Source organism: Salmo salar, chromosome 06 (assembly GCF_965601325.2).
Source record: "Salmo salar chromosome 06, fSalSal1, whole genome shotgun sequence".
Lineage (NCBI taxonomy): Eukaryota > Metazoa > Chordata > Actinopteri > Salmoniformes > Salmonidae > Salmo > Salmo salar.
The window spans coordinates 14,492,774-14,503,983 of NC_138296.1; the positions used below are offsets into that span (position 1 = coordinate 14,492,774).

The following is an 11,210-nucleotide window of genomic DNA, read 5'->3' on the forward strand; positions in this document are numbered from 1 at the left end:
TGCTCATCGGAAATTGGACAAATATTACACAACAAGTTGGAGATCTCAAATTCAATAATGAGTGGTTTGTAAGGAATCAGTGACAGTGGCTAACTGCAAGCATAGCAACTGGGAAGTCGGGAATAAACAGCTCAAACTGGGAAAATACATTTTCAACGGTCTTTCAACTCGAATTGTAAATCTGGCATCTTTCTCTTTGATGACAAAATTTGCCCACGAAGGACCGCCGCGCCGTTCCAGCACATCACAACAACGTGAGTCAAGAAATGTCTTATGCTGCTGTAACCGGTGAGAAACAGCTAGCTAGTTAGCAGTGCGAGCCGGTAGCATTTCAATCTATGATGTCACTCGCTCTAAGACCTTGACGTAGTTATTTCCCTTGCTCTGCAAGAGCCACGGCTTTTGTAGAGCGACAGTTAACTTCTTTGGGATAGGGGGCAGTATTTTCACGGTCGGATGAAAAAACGTACCCAATTTAACCTCTATGGGCTAGGCGGGACGAATTCGTCCCACCTACGTAACAGCCACTTGAAGCCTGTGGCGCGATTTTCAAAACCTTAAAAATCCTATTACTTCAATTTCTCAAACATATGACTATTTTACAGCTATTTAAAGACAAGACTCTCGTTAATCTAACCACACTGTCCGATTTCAAAAAGGCTTTACAACGAAAGCAAAACATTAGATTATGTCAGCAGAGTACCAAGCCAGAAATAATCAGACACCCATTTTTCAAGCTAGCATATAATGTCACAAAAACCCAGAAGACAGCTAAATGCAGTACTAACCTTTGATGATCTTCATCAGATGACAACCCTAGGACATTATGTTATACAATACATGCATGTTTTGTTCAATCAAGTTCATATATCAAAAACCAGCTTTTTACATTAGCATGTGACGTTCAGAACTAGCATACCCCCCGCAAACTTCCGGAGGAATTCGCTAACATTTTACTAAATTAATCACGATAAACGTTCACAAAAAGCATAACAATTATTTTAAGAATTATAGATACAGACCTCCTCTATGCACTCGATATGTCCGATTTTAAAATAGCTTTTTGGTGAAAGCACATTTTGCAATATTCTAAGTACATAGCCCAGGCATCACGGGCTAGCTATTTAGACACCCGGCAAGTTTAGCACTCACCATAATCATATTTACTATTATAAAAGTTTGATTACCTTTTGTTGTCTTCATCAGAATGCACTCCCAGGACTGCTACTTCAATAACAAATGTTGGTTTGGTCCAAAATAATCCATCGTTATATCCGAATAGCGGCGTTTTGTTCGTGCGTCCCAGACACTATCTGAAATGGTAAATCAGGGTCGCGCGCATGGCGCAATTCGTGACAAAAAAAATCTAAATATTCCATTACCGTACTTCGAAGCATGTCAACCGCTGTTTAAAATCCATTTTTATGCCATTTTTCTCGTAAAAAAGCGATAATATTCCGACCGGGAATGTCCATTTAGCTAAACTGAGGAAAATAAACAAAGCTTTCGGTCGACGCGGGCACGCGCCTGAGTCTCACAGTACTGTAACCAGCCACTACCCAAACGCGCTACTTTGTTTCAGCCAGAGCCTGCAAAGCCACGATTCAGCTTTTTGCCGCCTTCTGAGACCCTATGGCAGCCGTAGGAAGTGTCACGGGACAGCTAAGATCCTCACTCTTCAATAAACAGAGACAAGAAGAACGACACCTTGTCAGACAGGCCACTTCCTGCCTGAAACCTTGTCAGGTTTTTGCCTGCCAAATGAGTTCTGTTATACTCACAGACACCATTCAAACAGTTTTAGAAACTTTAGGGTGTTTTCTATCCATATGTAATAAGTATATGCATATTCTAGTTACTGGGTAGGAGTGGTAACCAGATTAAATCGGGTACGTTTTTTATCCAGCCGTGTCAATACTGCCCCCTATCCTAAACAGGTTAAACTGGTTACTACTCTTGCCCAGAAACGAGAATATGCATATTATTAGTAGAGTTGGATAGAAAACACTCTGAAGTTTCTAAAACTGTTTGAATGGTGTCTGTGAGTACAACATAACTCATATGGCAGGCAAAAACCTGAGAAAATTCCAAGCAGGAAGTGGCCTGTCTGAATTTGTAGTTCTTCTTTTGGTTCTCTATCGAAACTACAGTATCTGTGGGGTTACGTTGCACTTTCTAAGGCTTCCATTGGCTCTCTAAAGCCTTCAGAAAGCGGATTGAGGTGTCTCCTGTCTCTGGGCAGAGTATAGTAGCTCAGTTTCTCAGTTGTCTGCCTTGTGACAAAGAGATTGGATATGCGCTTTCACACGACCACGCTGTTTTTTATTTTCCTCTTTGAATAAACACACTATTGTCCGGTTGGAATATTATCGCTATTTTACGAGAAAAATACCATAAAAATGTATTATAAACAGCGTTTGACATGCTTCTAAGTACGGTAATGGAACATTTTTTTTTTTTGTCTCGAAATGCGCTCGCGCGTTACCCTTTGGATAGTGACCTGAATGCATGAACAAAACAGAGGTATTTGGACATAACTATGGATTATTTGGAACAAAAACAACATTTCTTGTGGAAGTAGCAGTCCTGGGAGTGCATTCTGATGAAGATCAGCAAAGGTAATGCCATTTTTCTAATACTAATTCTGAGTTTAGTGTGTCCCGAATTTGGTGGGTGTCAAAATAGCTAGCCCTGATGGCTGAGCTATATACACTCAGAATATTGCAAAATGTGCTTTCGCCAAAAAGCTATTTTAAAATCTGACATAGCGATTCCATAAAGGAGTACTGCATCTATAATTCTTAAAATAATTGTTATGTATTTTGTCAACGTTTATGATGAGTAATTTAGTAAATTCACCAGAAGTTTGCGGTGGGTATGCTAGTTCTGAACATCACATGCTAATGTAAAAAGCTGGTTTTTGATATAAATATGAACTTGATTGAACAAAACATGCATGTATTGTATAACATAATGTCCTAGGAGTGTCATCTGATGAAGATCAAAGGTTAGTGCTTCATTTAGCTGTGTTTTGGGTTTTTGTGACATATGCTTGCTTGGAAAATGGCTGTGTGATTATTTGTGGCTATGTACTCTCCTAACAATCAAATGTTTTGCTTTCGCTGTAAAGCCTTTTTGAAATTGGACAATGTGGTTAGATTAACAAGAGTCTTATCTTTAAAATGGTGTAAAATAGTCATATGTTTGAAAAATTTAAATTATTGCATTTGAGGTTTTTGTATTTCGCACCACGCTCTTCCATTGGATATTGGCGAGGCGTTCCGCTAGTTAACAATGCTTCGAGGGTGACATGTGCAGAGGGTCCCTGGCTCGAGCCCAGCTATGGGCTAGGAGAGGGACTGAAGCAAAACTGTTACTGCTTCATAAATTATGCAGGATGCTAGAGAGATATGTGTACTGTAGCTAAGAAAGTAATACTAAGTGCATGTTGTGTAGTAAGCTGTTAGTTGCCCATGTGCCTCACCCTAATAATTTGGTCTACATTCAACTCTTAATTTCACCTACTGTTCTAATTTGTTGGTGCACATGTAGCCTATAACCTGTTTTAGAGACACAGGAGTACATTGTAACAGGAGTACATTAGGAGTACATTGTAAGAACGTCCCATGTTCTGAATTCTGTAGCATGTACATTTCAAAAGTGCTGAACAAATAGTTAAATTGACTACGTCTATTGTCACTCGCTCGTTAAGGTCTTAATCAAAATGACTGATTGCCTCTTATCCGCTTGTCGTCCCTTTATGCCACAGTTTGTATATCTCAATTATCATTAGAAACCACATTTGTTTAAGCAAGTCAGCCATGTTTTTTTTAAAGGAGGTAAATGTGGCTGAATGAACTGCTTCGCTGCCAGACAAGGCTCTGCTGAAAGCCAGGTGTAGCAGTGGTAAGATGTTAGAACTGCTGTTGGGACTCTGCTGTTGGGACAGCTTTATATAGGCCCTAACAGTTTGTAGGCACCGTTATAGTGAAATTAATGTATTGTTTAGTGTAGTGTAGTGTTGTGGCTTTGCTGGCATGTATCTAAAACATATTTTTTTGTTTGCCCCACCAAGATTTACATGCTAAAATTGCCATTGCAAGTAAGTCATGATGGTGGTCTAGATTTTGACTTAAAGTAATTCAAGTTAAGACTTATTCTTAGTCATATTCTTCACAGCAGTCAACACTCACATTTTCTAAGCCCAGGTTCCATTGTGTACTCTCCATGTTCAACACTGTACCGGTAAGCAGAAGAACAGAGTCATTAAGTGATACAGGTTCACACACCTTTGTCCAAGTGGTGGTAAGAATGTTTGTTTTAACTAGCCTGATAACTCAAACATGTTTGATATGAACATTGACAAACCTTCTACATACTTGAGTTTCTCCAGTCTGCAGTGTGGATCCTCCAGTCCAGCAGAGAGCAGTCTGACTCCTGAGTCTCCTGGGTGATTGTAGCTCAGTTCCAATTCTGTCAGGTGTGAGAGGTTTGACCTCAGAAATGAGACCAGAGAAGCACAGCCTTCCTCTGTGACTAGACAGCCTAGCAGTGTGATTTAAAAATAATTTTAAAATCACACTGCTATTCTCTGGTGATGAAAATGTCAGCAGTATATTTTTTCAAAATGTTCAAATACAGTGTCATGAAACCTGCCATTTAAATTAATAAATGGATGTATCATTATTAGAAAACTACAAATCAAAGTATTGCTTGTAGAGAGAAAAATATAAAGAACAACCATTTGACCAGACCATTTAAAAAAAAAAAAAAAAGTGAGACAGAAAGCACTTTATGTATCTAGATCCCCCATTTGAAGAAGTCTTAGGTATTCTGACCAATTCACTTATAGTGTATTAAAGTAGTCAGACATTTAGTATATGGTCCTTAGCTTGTTGGTTGCATTTGCAGTTTGTTTTGGGTTATGTTTTGCCCAATAGTAACTGAATGGAGAATGATGACTAGGTTAATCTTCTAAGTGAGCAGATAACATGTTTCTAAAAATTACTAAATTAACCCTGATGATGCTATTGTAGTGGAATTTTACTGTAGCTGTGTTCGAATACTTATACTAACCGCACAAACCGTACTATTTGTGACGAGAATTGAGTATATAGTATGCTTATTGGTCATTGTATGGATATAGTTAGTATGCCAAAAGTTCCCAGATGTCGTACTAAATTCGCCAAAATACGAAGTATACACGCAGTGGACACCATCTGTGCTTTAGGGCCTATAATGCAATTCTTCAGAGAATGGGCGTGGCTTCACAACATTTTCAGATTTGAAGAAAATGGCGGAAAATATGCAGCCGAAGTCCGACGAGAGCACATACCAATTCATTGCTTTAAACTTCTTCGGGAGCGGTGTCCCTTCCACTGGACGGTTGAGCTAACGCGATTAGCATGAGGTTGTAAGTAACAAGAACATTTCCCAGGACATAGACATATCTGATATTGGCAGAAAGCTTAAATTCTTGTTAATCTAACTGCACTGTCCATTTTACAGTAGATATTATAGTGAAAGAATACCATGCTATTGTTTGAAGAGAGTGCACAATTATGAACATGAAGTTATTAATAAACAAATTAGGCACATTTGAGCAGTCTTGATACAACAGTTTGAACAGAAATGCAATGGTTCATTGCATCAGTGTAAAACTTTGCACATACACTGATTCCATCTAGTGGTCAAAATCAAAATTTCACCTGGGCTGGAATAATACATTATGGACTTTCTCTTTTTTTCTTTGTATTATCTTTTAGCAGATCTATTGTGTTATATTCTACTATATTCTTTCACATTTCCATAAAATGCAAAGTGCTTCCATTCAAATGATACCAAGAATATGCATATCCTTGCTTCAGGGCCTGAGCTACAGGCAGTTAGAGTTGGGTATGTCATTTTAGGCAAAAATTTAAAAAAGGGGCTAATCCTTTACTAATTATGACAAATGTTAAGAAAATGTTGAAATGAATTAATAGTATACACTCATTAAGCATGTAGTACACAATATGTTAGTGTGGGTATTCGAACATAGTTTGTGTCTCTTTCTGCTTTATAAGTGAATTTGTCCAAATTATTATGAATTTTTCAAATGAGAGAAGTAGATAGATAAAGTCCTTTCATTTCTAAACAGTAAAACAGGTATGTATGAGCACTGAAATAAAAGGTGACATTCTGTACTGTCGCCTAATATGAAACATTCTATCTCAAATCCAAAATTCTGGAGTATAGCGCCAAATCTCAAACTGTAAGCTTCAATGTCCAAACACATACGGTGTGGACTACAGTATGTGTGCCTGGTAAATGTGGATCTGGTCAACAGTTATCACTTGTTGACCAAGTACAGGAATACTGACTTCAGAGTCTCCAGTTTACAGTGGGGATGCCCCAGTCCAGCAGAGAGAAGCTTCACTCCTGAATCCCTCAGGTCATTGTTACTCAGATCCAGCTCTCAGGTGTGAGGGGTTTGACTTCAGAGCTGAGGCCAGAGAAGGACAGCCTTTCTCTGTGACTCCACAGCCTGACAGAGATCACCAGGACTTCACAAACACTCTTAATTTAACACCAGTAGTGTAGAAGGACAATGGTAGATGCATTTGGTTTATTCTCTAAAACAACGTATAGATTACGTCTCCTAGAATTTTATGGTCATATTGTCATACTAATGTGAACATCAATGCATTGATTCATTATGTTTTTCAATAATACATATTTTTGCCATAACTGAATATTTATTCCTGATATTAGTACTTAAATGTAATGTATGTACTCACAGAGCAGCTGTGGGGGCTTTGACTACTGGCAGCAGTCTCAGAAAACCCTCCTCTGAACTGGAGTATTTCTTCAGGTCAAACACATCCAGCTCCTTTTCTGAAGTCAGCAACTCAAAGACCAGAGCTGACCACTGTTCAGGTGACAGTTCGACTTCAGAGAGACTTCCTGAGCTCAGGAAGTTTTGGATCTCCTCCACTAGAGAATGGTCATTCAGTTAATTCAGACAGTGGAACAGATTGATGCATCTCTCTGGAGAGGGATTCTCCCTGATCTTCTCCTTGATGTACTAGACGGGTTCTTTGTGGCTCTGTAAACTGCTTCTTGTCTTTGTCAGTATACCTAAGTGCTTCTGATTGGACTCCAGTGAGAGGCCCAGAAGGAAGGAAAAGGTCCAGGGTTACCGTCTCACTTTGTAAGGCTTTATCCACAGCACTCTTGTAGAAAGTAACTTCAGGCTTGTTTCTGAAAAGAACAAATAAGTTGCTAGCAGCCAGAAACTCCTGAACACTCAGATGAACGAAGCAGTACACCTTGTCCTGGTACAGCACACATTCCTTTTTAAAGATCTGTGTCCACAATCCTGAGTACACAGAGGCTTCATTGACATCAATGCCAGCCTCTTTCAAGTCTTCTTCATAGAAAATCAGATTGCCCTTGACAAGCTGTTGAAAAGCCAATTTCCACAGTGACAGAATGCTCTCTTTATTCCAGTGTGGACCTGTCTCTTCTTTCCCAAGATACTTTTCATTATTCTGTTTGGTATGAAAACCACAAAGTGTGTGTACATCTCAGACAGAGTCTTGGGCATCTCTTCTCTCTTATGTTTCAGCATGTGTTCAAGGACTATTGCAGAAATCCAACAGAAGACTGAAATGTGGCACATGATGTGGAGGCTCCTTGATGTCTTTATGTGTGAGATGATTCTGCTGGCCAGGTCCTGATCACTAAATCTCTTCCTGAAGTACTCCTCCTGTGGGTCATTGAACCCTCGTACCTCTGTCACCTGGTCAACACACACTGAAGGGATCTTATTGGCTGCTGCAGGTTGGGAAGTTATCCAGAGGAGAGCAGAGGGAAGCAGATTTCCCTTGATGAGATTTGTCAGCAGAACATCCACTGAGGTTGACGCTGTGACGTCACAACAGATCTTGTTCTTCTGGAAGTCTAGGGGCAGTCAACACTCATCCAGACCATCAAAGATGAACAGAACGTTGTACTTGTCGTAGTTGGAGATCCTTGATTCTTTGGTTTCCATCGAGAAGTGATTGAGAAGTTCAATCAAAGTGCGTTTTTCCCCTTTCAAATTCAGCTCCCGAAAAGGGAATGAAAATACAAATTGGACATCCTGATTTGCATTTCCTTCAGCCCAGTCCAGAATGAACTTCTGCACAGAGACTGTTTTTCCAATGCCAGCGACTCCCTTTGTCAGCACAGTTCTGATAAGTTTGTCTTGTCCAGTTAAGGGTTTGAAGATGTCGTTACATTTGATTGCAGTCGCTGGTCTTGCTTGTTTCCTGGTTGTTGTCTCAATCTGTCTCAGCTCATGTTCATTATTGACCTCTCCTTTTCCACCCTCTGTGATGTAGAGCTCTGTGTCGATCTTATTGAGAAGTGTTGGGTTTCCTTGTTTAGCGATCCCCTCAAATACATATTGAAACTTCTTTAGATTAGATTTGAGTTCACGTTGGCAAATCACAGCAAGCTCATCTGAATGAAGAAATAACAGAGGTTATTGATATTATGTCTGTTTTAATGCCTACAGCATTGTAGGACTGTTATAAAGTTGTACTGACTGTATAAATGTGTCCATGTTTTCATACATTGGCTTGCGAAAGTATTCACCCCCCTTGGCATTTTTCCTACTTTGTTGCCTTACAACCTGGAATAAAAATTTATTTTTGGGGGGTTTGTATCATTTGATTTACACAACATGCCTACCACTTTGAATATGCGAAAACAAGAAATAAAAACAAAAAAAACTTAAAACTTGAACATGCATAACTATTCAACCCCCCCCAAAAGTCAATACTTTGTAGAGACACCTTTTGCAGCAATTACAGCTCCAAGTCTCTTGGGGTATGTCTCTATTGACTTGGCACATCTAGACAATGGGATTTTTGCCCATTCTTCAAAGCAAAACGGCTACAGCTCCCTCAAGTTGGATGAGTTCTGCTGGCGTACACCAATCTTGAAGTCATACCACAGATTCCCAATTGGATTGAGGTCTGGGTTTTGACTAGGCCATTCCAAGACATTTAACTGTTTCCCCTTAAACCACTCCAGTGTTGCTTTAGCAGTATGCTTAGGGTCATTGTCCTGCTGGAAGGTGAACCTCCATCCCAGTCTCAAATCTCTGGAAGACTGAAACAGGTTTCCCTCAATCATTTCCCTGTATTTACCACCATCCATCATTCCTTGAACTCTGACCAGTTTCCCAGTCCCTGCCGATGAAAAACATCCCCACAGCATGATGCTGCCACCACCATGCTTCACCGTGGGGATGGTGTTCTCAGGGTGATGAGAGGATTGTGGCAGACATAGCTTTTTCCTCAATGGCCAAAAAGCCCAATTTTAGTCTCATCTGACCTGAGTACCTTCCACCATATGTTTGGGGAGTCTCTCACATGCTTTTTGGCGAACACCAAACATGTTTGCCTATTTTCTTCTTCAAGCAATGGCTCTTTTCTGACCACACTTCCGTAAAGCCCAGCTCTGTGGAGTGTACGGCTTAAAGTGGTCCTATAGACAGAGACTCCAATCTCCACTGTGGAGCTTTGCAGCTCCTTCAGGGTTCTTTCGTCTCCTTGTTGCCTCTCTGATTAATGCCCTACTTGCCTGGTCCGTGAGTTTTGGTGGGCAGCCCTATCTTGGCAGGTTTGTTGTGCCATATTCTTTCCATTTTTTAATAATGGATTTAATGGTGCCTCGTGGGATGTTCAAAGTTTCTGATATTTTTTTATAACCCAAACTTGAACGGTACTTCTCCACAGGTTTTTCCCTGACCTGTTTGGAGATCTCCTTGGTCTTCATGGTGCCGCTTGCTTGGTGGATGGAAAGAACAGATGTATATATACTGAGAACTTTAACTAATTATGTGACTTCTGAAGTGAATTGGTTGCACCAGATCTTATTTAGGGGTTTCATAGCAAAGGGGGTGAATACATATGCATGCACCACTTTACCGTTTTTTATTTTTTGGAATTTTTTAAATAAAGTTATTTGTCATTTCACATCACCAATTTGGACTATTTTGAGTATGTCCACTACATGAAATTGTGACGTTCGTTGTTAGGAGGAGACCAAGGCGCAGCGTGAGTTGGGTTCATCATATTTATTGATAAATGAGAACCAGCAAAAACCAATACAACGAATGAAAAGCTAGGCGTGCAAACACATGCAACACAAAGACAGGATCCCAGAACTGAAGGTGGGAAAAAGGTCTGCCTAAGTATGATTCCCAATCAGAGACAATGATAGACAGCTGCCTCTGATTGGAAACCATACTAGGCCAAGCAAAGAAAAAAACAACATAGACATACAACACATAGAATGCCCACCACATGTCACACCCTGACCTAACCAAACAGAGAAAACGGCTCTCAGGTCAGGGCGTGACAGAAATCCAAATAAAAATCCATTTAAATTACAGGTTGTAATGCAACAAAATAGGAAAAACGCCAAGGGGGTGAATACTTTTGCAAGGCACTGTAATGCATTACACACTAGTGTGACAGATTATATTATTATTTGTATTAGTGATGGTATTACTAATGTTGTTTATCCCTTTCTCTCCGTCTAAATTAATCAACACAACACATCCCTTCTGTTACTTGACAAGGTTACTAGGTGTTGTGTTAAGGCTACAATATCATTGAGTTACACAGCTACTTTAGCTGTACTTTAGCTACTGCTTTTAAGTGTTTGTTATAAAACAGCATTCAACATGAGGCAGACAGCTCTTACTTTTATCCAGTGTGTCAGCAAGCTCCTTCTGGTTCATTTTTCTCAGGACGTGCATTGGGATCTTCAGAGCCCCCTCTTTGGCACTCCTCTCCTGCATCCACTTCTTCCTTAACCTGCTTCTGACTCTCAAAGCCTTGTGGGAGTTCTGGACTGAGAGTCTTCTTGAACCTCTTCAGCTCATTCTTCACAAATGTCATGATATTCTCTTCAAGCAACTGAAACAGATAAAGTAAATAAGTTAAGCAAGAGAATAAATGCTTTCTCATTAATGAATGATTGACAGATCAACTTTACTGGAGGTAAACAAAAATACATACACTGAATATGGAGGCCAGGTCTGTTTGATAACTCTGGGAAGACTGACCACTGAGAATTTCTGACTCTGATCTCTCCTGTTGGTTTCTGTGGACAAAACACCCAAGGGGAGCCACACACACACACGCAGGGAGGGAATGTTTTGTTTATTT

At 39.9% G+C, this 11,210-nt stretch overlaps 1 long non-coding RNA gene across 1 annotated transcript in view; it reads right to left on the reverse strand.

The window, feature by feature from the left end:
• LOC123743390 (uncharacterized) overlaps positions 1-11,210 on the reverse strand; it is a 37,737-nt gene that overhangs the window by 15,787 nt on the left and 10,740 nt on the right. The window contains exons 2-5 of the long non-coding RNA XR_006770155.2: positions 11,061-11,145; positions 10,744-10,958; positions 4,380-8,487; positions 4,194-4,237 (exon numbers count right to left, since the gene is read on the reverse strand). This is a non-coding gene — a long non-coding RNA (uncharacterized LOC123743390). The remainder of the gene's footprint in view (positions 1-4,193; positions 4,238-4,379; positions 8,488-10,743; positions 10,959-11,060; positions 11,146-11,210) is intronic.